This window comes from Gigantopelta aegis, chromosome 15 (assembly GCF_016097555.1).
Source record: "Gigantopelta aegis isolate Gae_Host chromosome 15, Gae_host_genome, whole genome shotgun sequence".
Lineage (NCBI taxonomy): Eukaryota > Metazoa > Mollusca > Gastropoda > Neomphalida > Peltospiridae > Gigantopelta > Gigantopelta aegis.
The window spans coordinates 32,750,145-32,768,874 of record NC_054713.1 but is presented as its reverse complement, the minus strand read 5'-3'; the positions used below and the strand labels follow the sequence as shown (position 1 = coordinate 32,768,874).

General features: G+C 37.0%; 1 protein-coding gene across 1 annotated transcript in view; it reads right to left on the bottom strand.

The window, feature by feature from the left end:
* LOC121389778 overlaps positions 1-13,566 on the bottom strand; it is a 40,490-nt gene extending 26,924 nt beyond the window's left edge. Inside the window, exon 1 of the mRNA XM_041521426.1 lies at positions 13,313-13,566. The gene's annotated coding sequence lies outside the window, so the exon portion shown is untranslated. The remainder of the gene's footprint in view (positions 1-13,312) is intronic.
* Positions 13,567-18,730: the final 5,164 nt, after the last annotated feature.

The window sequence follows — 18,730 nt, the reverse complement described above, 5'->3', positions numbered from 1 at the left end:
CAAAATAACCCTACTGAAAGACTGCTGCTTGACCTGGAAGTAGCTTCACCTGACCCCAGAGATCTATAAGACATGAATATAAGGATCATAATTTAAAAAACATAGTTTTTGTAAGAGCACTACCATGCAACGTGATATGTTTTGCGAGAATTGCTTTTATATATATATATATATATATATATATATATATATATATATATATATATATATATATATATATATATATTTATAGTAACAGGTCATCATAACGCTATCGGAGCGTGTGCAGGAGGATGTGATTTGGGGGTCGTCAGTGGGCACATAAAAAAAACACTGTTTAATACAAACAGAATAAGGGCCACTTACACTGGATATTTACCACTCAGTAGATAAGATGTGAATATGTGAGGTAACAACGCCAGATAGAGGCGCACTATGATGGTTAATCAAATGTTTATAATAATAATATAGTCACATCTCCCTATTTGTCTATGTTTTGGTACGGTGTTTTGCTTATTTTTCATTCAGAGTTTTGACATACATACGTACATACGTGGGTGCCACAGGATCGGATCTCGGTAACGGCATGAGGACATTTGTGAAGGCAATAAAGGATTATAATATCTCCTGTGCCAGTGCGTCATTGAATACATGTATGTTTAAGTCAAAACCCGACATACATACAATGGAGATATTCAAAATATAAAAATGCATATATAGCCAGTGCCAACAATTGCGGGCGATTGGGTGCCACAGGTTCGTGTCTCGACAAAGGCATCAGGAAATGTGTGAAGGCAATAAAGGATTTTAATATCCTCTGTGCCAGTGCGTCATTGAATAGAATATATGTATGTTTAAGTCATAACCCGATATACATACAATAGACATATTCAAAATATAAAAATACATACGTGCATATGTGTGTGCGTGTGTGTGTGTGTTATGCCAATGATAATACAAAGTGTACTATTCTAGTTCTGGAAATTCAGTCTCTCTTTCCTTCAATCTTTGTTTCTTTCTTCTTTCTTTCTTCGCTGTTAACCCCTAAAAACCCCCATCTTTTTTAATAGTATTCATTATTACTAGTGTATTATTACTGTAAGGTAGTCATATCAGGGCCACAAAAGTGACAATACCAAATTTGTTTCTGGGGTTAATAAACTTTCTTCTTTTAAAATAAATGTATAACAAAAGTTAGCTATTTTTGTAATCGCTACAGAATTGGTGTGAATAACATCCAGATTATAAAGATGCTTAACTTCCCCCACAGAACTAGTTTCTACTTGTAAGAATAAAACAACATAAATTCAGGTACCATATATTTATTTGTTCATGTAATTTTAATGTTATATGTTCTTATTCAATGGAAGTTACACACATACATACAATGTTAGACATACATCGATACTAATTTTACAAACAGTAATTACGTTTGAAAAAAACAAAATGGGGGGGGGGGGGGAGGGGGGGGGTATGTCACAACCCAGTAATTATAAAATGTGGGACCTAACTGACTCACAAACAGCTTGGTTCGTCCCCTCCAATATATAATCCTGGCTACGCCAGTGTTTATGTCCTAAAGACAGTATGAAATATCACAAGAACTATGTACCCGGTTGTTGTAAACAATACAGTGAAACCCCTCTAAACTGAACACGCACGCGCGCGCGCACACACACACACACACACACATACACACACACCCACGCGCGCGCACACACACACACACACACACACACACATCGGACACCCTTCAACAACTGATTTTTGTTTTTACTTGGTCCCGTGGATAGGGCTATCCCGTATATAGTGGGAGTTCACTGTAAGGCTTACAATAAACTGTTATAAAATTATTGTATTATTGCATGCTATCTCTCTGGCATAGGTACTGGTGTAGTGAGGATTTTATATTGAAGGGAGCCACCCCCGTGGGTCTTTTATTGCCACCTTTTACGGGATTGTGAAATACACGAGAGACAAACAATAGGTCCTGATTGGAAGGCAAGATGAGAGAATTGTAATTTATACAAACCCGTACATGGCGGGGGGGGGGGGGGGGGGGGGGGGGGGGGGTATTTTAGTGGGGCATAATACATGACCAGGATAGTCCGAAAAGACGAGCGCCGAAAGTGACAAGACAAGACGGATGTATGGTGGCTTTGTCCCCAGACAATTTCGATATGGCCTCAGATTACAGTTATCTTCCCATTTGGTTGTCCAAAATCCGGAAGTTTCACCGCGCAAGTAGTCTGCTGTTTGACTGTGATTATTTCATGGCAGACAGCTATGAAGTGGCAACTGTTTGACTGAAGTGACAGGGGATAGCATGTAGTTTGTAAACATGTGTAACTTGTTGACATTGAAGACTTGTTTGTGGTAATTCCGGCCCATGCAAAAGTAGTGCTTTTTGTGTAAAATGGGTGTACTCCGGCCTGGTTTAGAGGGTGTGTCTGTTTAAACCAATATGCTGGGAGAAAGAGCTGGACAACAGGGGTTGTCCTTTTCAGGGTATGTGTCCCCCATGCAGGCAAAGGTACATACAAAACTTCACGGGCCTGCTGATATTAATAAAAATGTTATAGCCACTAAGGCTATATAGAAACATATAGCGAAATTAATTGTGGTCTGAGGCCTGATATAGTTCACACATTACACCGGTTAAATGCTTGATTCTGATGAAAGTATTATAACCAGAGAGGTGAAATTACACAGACTGATTGTGCATACCACAAGGAATATGAAAACTAATTTATTTATTTTCTAAATATTTTATTAAATTAAAAAACATTTTTTTTGAATTTATTAAAAATTAAAATTAAAATTTTCAACTTTTAAATTTCAGTATCCTCCAAAATAGCATAAGATGACCTCTGATGTTACTACAGGTTGTTGCAATATTTTTTAACAGTTTTGAGCTAATAATTTGGTAAAAAAGAGCAAAAGTTGGATTTTGTTAGTCAATATTGAGATTTTAATTTTTTTTACATATTGAATTTTAATGAGTTTCTCAATTATTGCAATTGGACAGAAGATCTAAATATAATGAATATATCACTACTAAATGTAATTAAACACTTTAAATAAATAGTATACAGTTTTTAACAAGATTAAGTACTCTAATAATACATTTCACCTACATTTATGTAAATTACACACTTCAGTCATTTTTCAAAAATGGTCTTTTATCCTTAGAAAATCTAATAGGCTAATATTCTATGCTGTCTGACTGTATTTATTGTGTTCAGTAATCAGATGCTGGTATACTTGTCAAGTTTATTGCAGAAAATGTGCCAAAAAGGTTAACATTTGGCTTGTAATACATATGGCAGAATAATCCATAATGCATATTCAGTGGTCATTACTACAAACATCCTTCCAATCAAGAAATACTACACTGAGGTATCCCAGACACTGGCACATGACTACACTTGTTAACAGTTATCACTGGAAACTGAAAAATATGGTGCAAGTACCTCTTGGTAGGATTTATATCAGCATTTTGTGACAAAATCTTCATTTTCAAAGTTGTCGTCAACAAAAAAAATATTATGGTGTATACCTAAGTAATATCTGTAGGGCATATTCATATTAATATGCATTTATATGGACTGTTTTTGCCTTTTACAAAGTGGCTACATGTCTAATACAGTAAATGAAGTAGATTAAGTAAATACAGCAGGTCAAAATTGAATATGAGGCCTATCATGTCTAATTTTCCCTGAAATTAGTGTGTAAACATTTGTTGCAAATGGCCCCAATTTTGTGACTTTCACCATCCCTCTGACACATTTCTAATAATGTATCATGAATTCAGTCACCATATCTTTACTAAGCCTCCACTTATCATATCTAAAATGCAAAATTTTACAGTTTTAGATTTTTTTGTTTCTCAAAAATTTAAATTTAAGTTTAATATTTAATTAAAAATGAAGTAAAATCTAATGATTGATTTTTTTTCCTTTAAATATTTCAAAATCTTTCCAAGACAACACTGTGCAGATAGAACATATGTAGAAGAAAAAATAGCTGCTCATTGTATGAAGAAATTCCAAAATTTGATAAAGTTATTACATTTTGAAGTTGGTGTCCCTCAAGTTTCCATTGCTAAAATTGGCCATGGCAAGGCACTGTGGTAGGTGTTTTAACACAGCCTCTGTATACTCTCAGTTTAAAGGTGACATACCGATACTTGCTGAGCATTGCTTTAATATGTATATCATTGGAATGCATTAGTGTGGGCCAGTTTTTAGGGGAAAAAATGGACTGATAGGCCTCAGATTACAGTTATCTTCCCATTTGGTTGTCCAAAATCCGGAAGTTTCACCGCGCAAGTAGTCTGCTGTTTGACTGTGATTATTTCATGGCAGACAGCTATGAAGTGGCAACTGTTTGACTGAAGTGACAGGGGATAGCATGTAGTTTGTAAACATGTGTAACTTGTTGACATTGAAGACTTGTTTGTGGTAATTCCGGCCCATGCAAAAGTAGTGCTTTTTGTGTAAAATGGGTGTACTCCGGCCTGGTTTAGAGGGTGTGTCTGTTTAAACCAATATGCTGGGAGAAAGAGCTGGACAACAGGGGTTGTCCTTTTCAGGGTATGTGTCCCCCATGCAGGCAAAGGTACATACAAAACTTCACGGGCCTGCTGATATTAATAAAAATGTTATAGCCACTAAGGCTATATAGAAACATATAGCGAAATTAATTGTGGTCTGAGGCCATATATTGTCCCCGCGTTTCACTGTCTGTTGCTTTAGAGGGGGCTGGACGTAGCCCAGTAAACAACGCTCGCTTAATGCGCAGTCGGTTTGGGATGGATCTCTGTCGGTGAGCCCACTGGGCTGTTTCTCGTTCCAGCCAGTGCACCACGACTGGTATATCAAAGGCCGTGGTATGTGTTATCCTGTCTGTGGGATGGTGCATATAAAAGATCCCATGCTGCATTAGGTAAAATGTTTCCTCTGTTTGTTCCAAAGTTCATTTTGTTTAAAGACACCACTGAAGCACATTGATTAATTAACCATCGACTATTGGATGTCAAACATTAGGTAATTGAGGAAACCCGCTACATTTTTACCAATACAGCACGGGTCTTTTATATGCACTCTCCCACAGACAGGATAGCACATACCACGGCCTTTGACCAGTTATGGTGCTCTGGTTGGAAAGAGAGAAAAAAAATCAGTCGAACGGATCCACCAAGGTTCCTGCGCTGCAAGCATCTCGGGCGATTGCTCTACCGACTGTGCTAAATGCCGCTCCCAAGAACAAATAAAGTGTGAACAATAAAAAGCTTAACGATTAACATGAATGTTGTTATCAACTGGAGATGTCAGCACTGGCCGTTAACGGGGGATTGAACGCATAACATCTTTACAAGCGACAGTACCATTCCGTATCTAAAGCATTCTGAGTCTATATTGTAGTAACAAATTTTAAAATCTCAAATAACACTGATCCCAACAAGCTGAAAAAACCTAAATAATCATGGTTCGATGTCAAGTGTACAGGGTGTACCAAATCAAATCCCATAGACGACAATAGTAACATATGTGGCTGAAACTACTACCTGCAGCGTATGAATCGACATGAACGCCACGGATATAAATACTATCACCCCTCACCCTTAAAGTAAATCAGAAACAAATGGGGATAAAGATGCTCATTTCTGAGATGACGGGTAGCGTCTATGACTAACGTAGTTTCGCACAAAATTCGAGTACTTTTTTTTTTACAGGTACCCCATACATGTTTCAAATACAAGGCTACTCGACACAGTGGTACTAGATGAAATGAAATTGAATTAACCTTTTGCCCAACACAGGATCTGTGGGGTTCACGTCTCTATCAAAAGTTGGGTGCACCTCGAACTTTGACACAGCCGGAAGTTATTTGGTTTAATACTATTAGTGTATTATTACTGTTAGGTAGTCCTATCAGGGCCACAACACTGACGGTCCCAAATTTGTTTCTGAGGTTAATAAACTTTCTTCTTTTAAAAGAAATGTATAACAAAAGTTATCGATTTTTGTAATCGCTACAGAATTGGTGTGAACAACATCCAGATTATAAAGATGCTTAACTACACGCACAGAACTAGTTTCTACTTGTAAGAATAAAACAACATGAATTCAGGTACCATATATTTATTTGTTCATGTAATTTAAATGTTATATGTTCTTATTCAATGCAAGTTACACACATACATTCAATGTTAGACATACATCGATACTAATTTTACAAACAGTAATTACGTTTGAAAAAAAAAAATGGGGGTGGGGGGGGTGAGAGGGGGTTATGTCACAACCCAGTAATTATAAAATGTGGGACCTAACTGACTCACAAACAGCTTGGTTCGTCCCCTCCAATATATAATCCTGGCTACGCCAGTGTTTATGTCATAAAGACAGTATGAAATATCACAAGAACTATGTACCCGGTTGTTGTAAACAATACAGTGAAACCCCTCTAAACTGAACACGCACTCGCGCGCGCGCGCACACACACACACACACACACACACACACTCACACGTACACACACACACACTCTCTCTCTCTCTCACACACACAAACACACACACACACACACACAAACATACACATACACACACACTCACACGTACACACACACACTCTCTCTCTCTCTCACACACACACACACACACACACAAACACACACACACAAACACACACACAAACACACACACACACACACACACACATACACATCGGATACAACAACTGATTTTTGTTTTTACTTGGTCCCGTGGATAGGCCTATCCCGTATATTGTGGGATTTCACTGTAAGGCTTACAATAAACTGTTATGAAATTATTGTATTATTGCGTGCTATCTCTCTGGCATAGGTACTGGTGTAGTCAGGATTTTATATTGGAGGGAGCCACCCCTGTGGGTCTTTTAGTGCCAACGTTTACGGGATTGTGAAATGCACGAGAGACAAACAATAGGTCCCGATTGGAAGGCAAGATGAGTGAATTATAATTTATACAAGCCAGTACATGTCGGAGGGTGGGGGGTGGGGGGTGGGGGGTCGGGGGGTATTTTAGTGGGGCATAATATATGAGCCGGATAGTCCGAAAAGACGAGCGCCGAAGGTGACAAGGCAAGACGGATGTATGGTGGCTTTGTCCCCAGACAATTTCGATATACTGTCCCCGTTTTTCAGCACTGAGGCACATTAATTAATTAACCATCGGCTATTGGTTGTCAAACATTAGGTAATTCTGATCCGTAGTCATCAGAGGAAACCCGCTACATTTTTCCCAATACGGCAAGGGATCTTTTATATGCACTCTCCCACAGACAGGATAGCACATACCACGGTGTTTGACCAGTTATGGTGCTCTGGTTGGAAAGAGAGAAACAAATCAGTCGAACGGATCCACCAAGGTTCCTGCGTCGCAAGCATCTCGGGTGAGTGCTCTACCGAGGGGCTAAATACCGCTCCCAAGAACAAATAAAGTGTGAACAATAAAAAGATGTCAGCACTGGCCGTTAACGAGTGTATTGAACGCATAACATCTTTACAAGCCACAGTACCATTCCGTATCTAAAGCATTCTGAGTATATATTATAGTAACAAATTTTAAAATCTCAAATAACACAGATCCCAACAAGCTGAAAAAACCTAAATAATCATGGTTCGATGTCAAGTGTACCAAATCAAATCCCATAGACGACAATAGTAACATATGTGGCTAAAACTCCTACCTGCAGCGTATCAATCGACATGGCCAGTTGTCTTTAAAAATGTCTACCTCAGTTTTAAACAGAGGATTCGTCACGAGTGTTTTTTAATATAGAAAATATCAATGGAGTCTATGTTAATTGGTATTCGTCGAGGCTCTGCCCGAATCTGGTTTACAACGTTTATTCATATTAGCATTACTTCCCCATCGGTGGGCCCAGTGGGCTATATTTCGTTCCAGCAATGCAACACGACTGGTATATCAAAGGCCGCGGTATGTGCTATCCTGTCTGTGGTATGGTGCATATAAAATATCCCTTGCTGCTAATGGAAGAATATAGCGGGTTTCCTCTCTAAAACTAAAAGTCAAAATTACCAAATATTTAATTAATTAATCAATGTGGTCTAGTTGTGTCGTTAAATAGAGGGGAATATCAGGACTGTTCTTCGTTCGAGCATAGCTGTATATTCTTCGACTGACAGGCATTCTTACAATAAATTAATACAGTCATTCGAGTCATTGAAATTCTTACAGTAGATGAATACAGTCATTCGAGCCATTGAAATTCTTACAATAAATGAATACAGTCATTCGAGCCATTGAAATTCTTACAGTAGATGAATACAGGCATTCGAACCATTGAAATTCTTACAGTAGACGAATACAGTCATTCGAGTCATTGAAATTCTTACAGTAGATGAATACAGTCATTCGAGCCATTGAAATTCTTACAATAAATGAATACAGGCATTCGAGCCATTGAAATTCTTACAGTAGATGAATACAGGCATTCGAGCCATTGAAATTCTTACAGTAGACGAATACAGTCATTCGAGCCATTGAAATTCTTACAATAAATGAATACAGGCATTCGAGCCATTGAAATTCTTACAGTAGATGAATACAGTCATTCGAGCCATTGAAATTCTTACAATAAATGAATACAGTCATTCGAGCCATTGAAATTCTGACAGTAGATGAATACAGGCATTTGAGCCATTGAAATTCTTACAGTAGACGAATACAGTCATTCGAGCCATTGAAATTCTTACAGTAGACGAATACAGTCATTCGAGCCATTGAAATTCTTACAATAAATGAATACAGGCATTCGAGCCATTGAAATTCTTACAGTAGACGAATACAGTCATTCGAGCCATTGAAATTCTTACAATAAATGAATACAGGCATTCGAGCCATTGAAATTCTTACAGTAGATGAATACAGTCATTCGAGCCATTGAAATTCTTACAATAAATGAATACAGTCATTCGAGCCATTGAAATTCTTACAATAAATGAATACAGGCATTCGAGCCATTGAAATTCTTACAGTAGATGAATACAGGCATTCGAGCCATTGAAATTCTTACAGTAGATGAATACAGGCATTCGAGCCATTGAAATTCTTACAGTAGATGAATACAGTCATTCGAGCCATTGACATTCTTACAGTAGATGAATACAGTCATTCGAGCCATTGGAATTCTTACAATAAATGAATACAGTCATTCGAGCCATTGAAATTCTGACAGTAGATGAATACAGTCATTCGAGCCATTGAAATTCTTACAATAAATGAATACAGTCATTCGAGTCATTGAAATTCTTACAGTAGATGAATACAGTCATTCGAGCCATTGAAATTCTTACAATAAATGAATACAGTCATTCGAGTCATTGAAATTCTTACAGTAGATGAATACAGTCATTCGAGCCATTGAAATTCTTACAATAAATGAATACAGTCATTCGAGTCATTGAAATTCTTACAATAAATGAATACAGTCATTCGAGCCATTGAAATTCTTACAATAAATGAATACAGTCATTCGAGCCATTGAAATTCTTACAATAAATGAATACAGGCATTCGAGTCATTGAAATTCTGACAGTAGATGAATACAGGCATTCGAGCCATTGAAATTCTTACAGTAGATGAATACAGTCATTCGAGCCATTGAAATTCTTACAGTAGATGAATACAGTCATTCGAGCCATTGAAATTCTTACAGTAGATGAATACAGTCATTCGAGCCATTGAAATTCTTACAATAAATGAATACAGTCATTCGAGCCATTGAAATTCTTACAATAAATGAATACAGGCATTCGAGTCATTGAAATTCTGACAGTAGATGAATACAGGCATTCGAGCCATTGAAATTCTTACAGTAGATGAATACAGTCATTCGAGCCATTGAAATTCTTACAGTAGATGAATACAGTCATTCGAGCCATTGAAATTCTTACAATAAATGAATACAGTCATTCGAGCCATTGAAATTCTTACAGTAGATGAATACAGTCATTCGAGCCATTGAAATTCTTACAGTAGATGAATACAGTCATTCGAGCCATTGACGTTCTTACAGTAGATGAATACAGGCATTCGAGCCATTGACGTTCTTACAGTAGATGAATACAGTCATTCGAGCCATTGACGTTCTTACAGTAGATGAATACAGTCATTCGAGTCATTGAAATTCTTACAATAGATGAATACAGTCATTCGAGCCATTGACGTTCTTACAGTAGATGAATACAGTCATTCGAGCCATTGACGTTCTTACAGTAGATGAATACAGTCATTCGAGCCATTGACGTTCTTACAGTAGATGAATACAGTCATTCGAGCCATTAAAATTCTTACAGTAGATGAATACAGTCATTCGAGCCATTGACGTTCTTACAGTAGATGAATACAGTCATTCGAGCCATTGACGTTCTTACAGTAGATGAATACAGTCATTCGAGTCATTGAAATTCTTACAATAGATGAATACAGTCATTCGAGCCATTGACGTTCTTACAGTAGATGAATACAGGCATTCGAGCCATTGGAATTCTTACAGTAGATGAATATAAAATAGATGGCTTCTTGAGACAGATAACGGGCTTCAGTTAGTGGTTAACTTTAAGCTATTGGCCTTCAGATCAGTAGGCGCTAGGTTCGCATCCCAGTACCGGCTAAAAAATACCAAAAAAAACAAAAAAACAAAACAACAACAACAACATTTTAGTGGTTCAATGTGTAGGTATATAGGGCCACAACACTGACATCTCCCTTACTAACTACTAACAATTAACCACTAACCCACTGTGCAGGGTGAACAACCCAGATAGCTGAGTTGTGCGTCCAGGACAGCTTACTTGAACCTTATTTGGAAAAAGGGGCTTATGAAAAATAAGCTGAAATCGAATAACAAATCTCAACAACTACTAATATTAAACCATTAATCCCCAGTCATGGCCAGACATAACTGAGGTGTGTTCCCAGGACATTGTACTGGGTCAAGAACTGGACAAATATATGTACAGAAAAGAACCTCTCTAAACCGGATACCTCTTAAAACCAGACTTTTTACTTGGACCCAAGGGTGTCCAATTTAGAGGAGTTTCACTGTATATGTAAGCATGAAAACTAAATTAAACAAAAATTATTACTGTTAGATGACCTGAGGAAGTGCATTTTGATAGCATGGGTTATTTTCATGTTTTAACTTATAACTTATAAATAAGAAATATTACTATTATATTATTTAGTAGAATCTTTACAGTTGATTTAGATTAGGAACATGTAATTGTATAAAATCTTAGCTTATAACTATTATGTATTGATGGAATTGAAGGAAGGAAATGTTTTATTTAAAGACGCACTCAACACATTTTATTTACGGTTATACGGTGTTGGACATATGATTAAGGAGCTTACAGATATTAAGGGAGGAAAAGAAAGAAGTGTTTTATTTAACGACACACTCAGCACATTTTATTTACGGTTATATGGCATCAGACATATATGGTTAAGGACCACACAGATTTTTTTAGAGGAAACCCGCTGTCGCCACATAGGCTACTGTTTTACAACAGGCAGCAAGGGATCTTTTATTTGTGCTTCCCACAGGCAGAATAGCACAAACCATGGTCTTTGTTGAACCAGTTATGGATCACTGGTCGGTGCAAGAGGTTTACACCTACCCACTGAGCCTTGCGGAGCACCCACTCAGGGTTTGGAGTCGGTATCTGGATTAAAAATTCCATGCCTCGACTGGGATCCGAACCCAGTACCTACCAGCCTGTAGACCGATGGCCTGCCACGACGCCACCGAGGTCGGTTTAAGGGAGGAAACCCGCTGTCACCACTTCATGGGCTACCCTTTTCGATTAGCAGCAAGGATCTTTTATATGCACCATCCCACAGGCAGGGTAGTACATACCACGGCCTTTGTTACACCAGTTGTGGAGAACTTGCTGGGGCGAGAAATAGCCCAATGGGCCCCACTGACGTGATGCGATTGAGTGTGTTTTCATGAAATCACTTTATTTGAGTGAAATTGAATATAACAAATAAAACTATTTCATCGGAGATTTGACTAGAAAAAAAGTGGCATTTAGTGGTGGTAATAAGAGATACAATAAGCCATACAGAAGAATATTTGATGTGGGTGGTGGTGGTTTGGAGGTGGGGTGGGGGGGATCACTGGGGCGCACGCTCCCTTTAAATATAGGGGGTCTTTTTTTATCTGGAGAACAAAATAGTCACGTTTTAAATGACAATTTGTGTTGTACCCTTTCTTCTTTTTCTTCATTTTTTTTTTTTTGCGGGGGGAGGGGGGGGGGGGGTGGGGGGTGTTATATGTTGATCAAAAATGAAAATGTTACGGTTCTGAAGATGGAGGCACACTAACCTACCAACCCCCCCCCCACCCCACCCCTCCCCCCACAATTCTTGCTGCTCTGTAAACAAAGGACACCATTAGAAGTATTAGTTGTGACTCCCTCTCATGAACAAGAGTAACCATTGTTTTTCATTTTTATTTGTAAATTCCTTCCAATCATGGCATTTAATACATATAAATGAATATATGTGAACAAAAATTATAAACTTGTACCCACTCAACGTGGTTTTTGTCAAAACTTAATTCAGTAGTCTAAAGGTTAAATTATCAAAAGGCTCAAAATACTTGGGTGGGTAAATTCAGAATATTGTTTCAAAAGTACGGTAGAGAGTTCCTGTGAGTTTGTTTTGTTATCAATGAACAAGAGCATGAAGTTAAGATGGCAGAAAAATTGCGAATTCAGGAAAGATTTAGATGCATTTCTTCTGAATATTTTCTTTTTAAACCGGACACCCATGAGACCAAGCAAAAAGTCTTGTATTTGAAGGGTATTCCTTTTAGAGAGGTTATATTTAAAAATTGACCATGAAAAATTTACAGTTTTGAGGGAATTCCGGTTAACAGAGGATCCGGTTTTTTAGGGGTTTCACTGTGTTCATTTTTAAGAAACTTTGTTTTAAAAAGAAATTAACGACACCACTAGAGAAAATTGATTAATTGATATCAAACATTTGGTAATTCTGACTCGTAGTCACAAGAGGAAACCCGCTACATTTTTCCATTACCAGCTACAGATCTTTCATATGCACTTTCCGACAAACAGGAAAGCACATACCATGACCTTTGACCAGTTATGGTGCACTGGTTGGAACGAGGAAAAAACAATCAGTTGAATGGATCCACTGAGGTGGTTCGATCCTGTGACGCAAGCACCTTAGTCGAGTGCTCAACTGATCTAAATTCCACACCTACATGTTTGAAGTAAAATACAGTAAACCTACCTCGAGATAGGCCGACAGAGTCATGTAGACTCGCTCGCCGCACTGAGTGACGCGGTTCAGGCGAGCTGAATCATGGAGTAAGCTGTCCCACGCAGCCTCGAACTGGAAGAACACCTTGAAACAACAAATAACAATATCACTCAGCTATCCCACAATGCACTGCACTCAACAAGTCATACACTTTGTTCTAAAACCAACAGACGTTGGTTACAGTTTGTGAGTTAAAGTAAAACGATCTACCTGTCGTCATTCTGGTACTGGAGAAAATAGGCTAGAAAGAGTCCAAGGGAGAGAACTGTCATTTCTCCATCAAAATCATGATACTCCAATGTGTTCCGGATTCGATCTGTCAATAAATAATAATTTGTTGTTAATTAAATTTTTTGAATTAATGAAAAATTAAAACATTAATGAAAAATTAAAAAAATTAATACAAAATTAACTGTCATTAATTTTTTACATTTGTGAACAATGCACCAAGATGAACATTCACAAGTGCAATGATGACCCAAGTACCACTGATCTCTGCTTACAGTCTGTGACAAATATGAGCTAAATGTGAAAACTTTATCTAGAAATGGCCACAAAAGTTGATGCTGTCATTGTTAGATTCAATGCTGTCAATACGATCTGAAAAGTAACACCTATAACTCTATTTCCAATTTGTCAAGGTTAGACAAAATCACTGCCTTGGTTGCTGGAAGAGTAATAGAGGATACCCCCTGGGTGTCTTGTGATATCATAATTTATCAGCACGAGTTGATAAAAGTATCAAATCCGAGGCTTGATGAGAGGGAGTCACAACTAATAGATTATGCATTTGAAAAAAATATATATTTAATTTATATAATAATAATAATAATAATAATAATAATAATAATAATGACCTCAACTCTATTACAAATAATTAGGCCTATAAATGAAATTGGGTTTAAAATGAATTAGGATTTAATAATTAAAGTTTGTATTTGGTTTTCAAGGTGGATAACTCTGCACAGCCAGCTTGCATCACAAAATATCTTATTCTCATTGTTCACTCGAAATGTGGCTGAAATAACAGAAATAATAGCTTTTCCCCTTAATTTTTATGATCTGCAAAATAAAAGTAGAATAAAAATGGTATGTTCAACATTAATATGCACGATAACTCATTAATATGTAAATGTTTGCACGACGTCATAGGTCAGCCACGTAGAGGAAGGGTCGGCGGACTGTATGCACTAATGTAAGTGTCGATGAGCTCATTCATTACACTAGAATAATGGATAGTAATCAATACCATATACGGCAAATAGCGCGAGTCACGTGGTTGTTGTATGAATGACACGGGCCAGGTGTTCGAGAAAATCAATACGACCACACCAGAGTGAATGCGACGTCATGTAGTAGCGCATTGTGAATACCGGACCACGGTTCGGTATTGATTTTTTTTCTCTCCGGTAAATTGTTAAAAGAAGAAATATTATATATTTTTATGCTCGTAGAAGATGAGGTTTGTTATGCTTTTGTTAGCGGCAAGTTTATTAGAGACAGGTGCATCAAAATGAATGAACTCGTTTTAAATTGTTATTTGTTACCGGCCTCGGTGGCGTTGTGGTAGGCCATCGGTCTACAGGCTGGTAGGTACTGGGTTCGGATCCCAGTCGAGGCATGGGATTTTTAATCCAGATACCGACTCCAAACCCTGAGTGAGTGCTCCGCAAAGCTCAGTGGGTAGGTGTAAACCACTTGCACCGACCAGTGATCCATAACTGGTTCAACAAAGGCCATGGTTTGTGCTATCCTGCCTGTGGGAAGCGCAAATAAAAGATCCCTTGCTGCTAATCGGAAGAGTAGCCCATATAGTGGCGACAGCGGGTTTCCTCTCAAAATGTGTGTGGTCCGTAACCATATGTCTGACGCCATATAACCGTAAATAAAATGTGTTGAGTGCGTCGTTAAATAAAACATTCCTTTCCTTTGTTATTTGTTTGCCATATTTTGTAATGATTTTGATTTTAAAATACGTTTAACGTTAATTATTTACACAGCAGTAAGTGCAAATCTAATTTCACCTCAATGATGGAAGCTGCACTTCAGTTTATTAAAATGGTATTTCAATAATACTTTTGAATATAAACTGCATAAAATAAAAACTCATAATTCGGGTAATTATATAATTCTTGATATAACAATAGAAGGGGAGACGATTACACTGGTTAATATTTACGGACCGAATGGGGGATTCCCAGTCTGGAGCTCCACGCGGTAAGACGTGTTTGTTTCGCTTGTGCACACTGCACGTGCTTTCGTGTGCTCGACTTGGGGGTCCTTCATTTCGTTGTTTTTGTCAGCGAAATATTTTCTACTGGGATGTATGCGGCCATTGGAACTGACTGAACGCTGGAACGCTTCTCGTTTCGACAGCCTGCACCACCAGGTTGGATTCTTTTTTAGCGAGATTCCTTGCCTCCACGTCATTTCTCCGTCTGACTGTCGACTTGTTTTTTCCGCGACTCGTATGACGGCCATTCTGCAGAACGCCACGGTTGTTCGCGTTTAGTCTTTACATGTCCGAGCCTGTCCTAGCAGCACTGGAAGATTGACCGCCCCACTCTAAGAAGAAATAGGAAGCGGGGTCGGCCCCATCTACTCTTTTTCTAGACTTTACCTTGCTTTATAGTGATACCATCTCGTATCTTCCGGAGTCGGGCCCGTCCGCACCACTATACCAACCCATGACGACTGGACTATACCCTAGTCTGATTCTCTCGTTCAGACGGATCCGGCTTATCAAGATCTGTATTTCAACACAGCACTACACCTTCAACGTCTATCGACTGTCGATCTAGGGGTTTTCTTGACGGGATGCAACCCATCTCGTCCCTTTAAGCTGTGCACCCAAACGGCCTTAACGAGGCCACTCGCGTGGACATATCGATCGGACTTTAAACTTTTAGATCTGCGTTAAAACATTTATGTCGAAATTACTTTTTTTTTTTTAAATATGATTAAATAGTCCGATCCTCTCTTCTTTCTCTTATTTAATTTTGGACTGTCCTTCTAAAATGCTCCAAATTATATAAATATTCGGTCGAGCAGTCAATTTTTTTTTTTTTGGGCGTGTAACCTTTTTTTTATTTTATATTTAATCTATTAACTGTTTTACTAATTGCTATTTTCAAAATTCTGCCTATTTTCAACCCCCACCCCCTCCATCCCGAGTCAGGCCACCGATCTTATAGGAGGTCGGACTCGGGATGGGCGTGTTCGAAACGCTAGTGGTATATGGGCACGTTAAACTAGTTATCATCATCACCGAATGGGGATAAGCCACAATTTTATGAGAACATTTTTAACTCATTAGAAGAATTTGAAAATTAAAAATATGTTATATGTGGTGACTTCAACTTGGTACTTAACCCTGATTTAGATACAAGAAACTACTTACATATTAATAATCCCAAAGCTAGATATCTAATTTTAGAAAACTTTGAGAAATTTAGTTTCGTAGATCCATTTCGCGAACTTTACCCGAATTAAAAAAAATATACGTTGACTAAAATAATCCTATTAAACAAGCTAGATTAGATTTTTTTCTCCTATCAGAAAATTTAATATCACTTGTAAATAAAATATCAATTGAGAGCAGTTATAGATCTGACCATTCCGGAGTGATACTTTATTTAAAGGTACATCATTGTAAAAGAGATAAGGGGCTGTTGAAATTTAATAACTCCTTACTTAAGGATAAAACATACGTCAACTCCATTAATGAGATAAATGAAAATGTTAAATGTCAATACGCAATTCTTGTATATAACATAGAAAACCTAGGTCAAATTCCTAATGAGAATATCCAGTTTACGATTAATGATCAACTTTTTCTAGAAGTTCTATTAATGGAAATTAGGGGGAAAACTGTCTCATATTCCTCATTTAAGAAAAAAAACGAAAATATATTACAAACAAAAATTTGTGAGAAAATAAAAATACTCGAAGAAGATGAAAATAATATAACTTCAGATTTATTAGAAGCAAAACGTAATGAATTAATAGAAATGCGTAGGAATAAGTTAAAAGGTAATTTCATTAGATCTAGGGTAAAATGGATAGAAGGGGAGAAACCCACTAAATATTTTTGTAGTTTGGAATCCAGAAATTATCATAGTAAACTTATTTCCAGAATAGAACTTGATGACGGCAGTATAGTAACTGAACAAAATAAAATTTTAGAGGAAACTAAAACTTTTTATGAAAAGTTGTATTAAAAAAGCGCCCCTTCAGCAAATGAAAATAACACAACTATTAATAACATTAAGGTAAATAAATTAACAGATACAGAAGCAGAAGAATTAGAAAGGGAAATAACCTACAACGAAGCATTAGAATTTCTTAAAAATATGAAAAATGATAAAAAGTCCTGGCTTAGATGGTTTTACGGTAGAATTCTTTAAGTTGTTTTTGGATAAATTTAGGTAATTTTATAATTAGGTCTATTAACTATAGCTACAGTATAAAAGAAATGTCTAGTACACAAAAATTAGGAATCATTACCTGTATACCAAAAGCCAATAAACCAAAGCAGTTTTTGAAAAATTGGCGACCTATTACTTTGCTAAATTGTATATATAAAATTGCTTCTGGGTGCATTGCGAATAGATTGAAAAAAGTATTAGATAAAATTATAACAAACGATCAAACTGGTTTTATTAAAGGCAGGTTTATAGGTGAAAATATACGATTAATTTGTGATATAATGCAATATACTGAATACCATAAAATACCAGGGATGTTAGTATTAGTGGATTTCGAGAAAGCTTTTGATTCAGTCTCCTGGCGTTTTATTGAACAATCTTTAGATATCTTTAACTTTAAATCTTCAATAAAAAACTGGATAAAAACTTTTTATAATAACTCAGTGTCCAGAATATTACAAAATGGATTTTTATCACAGTGTTTTAATCTAGAAAGAGGATGTAGACAAGGTGATCCGCTATCCCCTTATATCTTCATAATATGCTGCGAAATATTAGCAATACTAATTAGAAACTCTAAAGATGTTAAAGGTATAGATATAGATGGGGAAAGTTATATTATATCTCAATATGCAGATGATACAACCTTTATTTTAGTGGATCACCTGAATCCCTGGACAGTACATTAAAAATATTAGATATATATGCAGACGTTTCTGGCTTGAAAATAAACTATTCTATGTCTCAAATTATATGGATAGGAAGTGAAAAAAATTCAAAGGAGGTTTTCCATCCAGCAAAGTGGAAGCTACAATGGGGAGGAAAACACTTCACTTTATTAGGTGTAAAATTTTCGCTTAACTTGGACGAAACCATTTTGCAAAATATCGAACCAAAAATACTTGAAATAAAAAACACGATAAAACAGTGGTTAACGAGAAACCTTACTGTTATGGGCAGA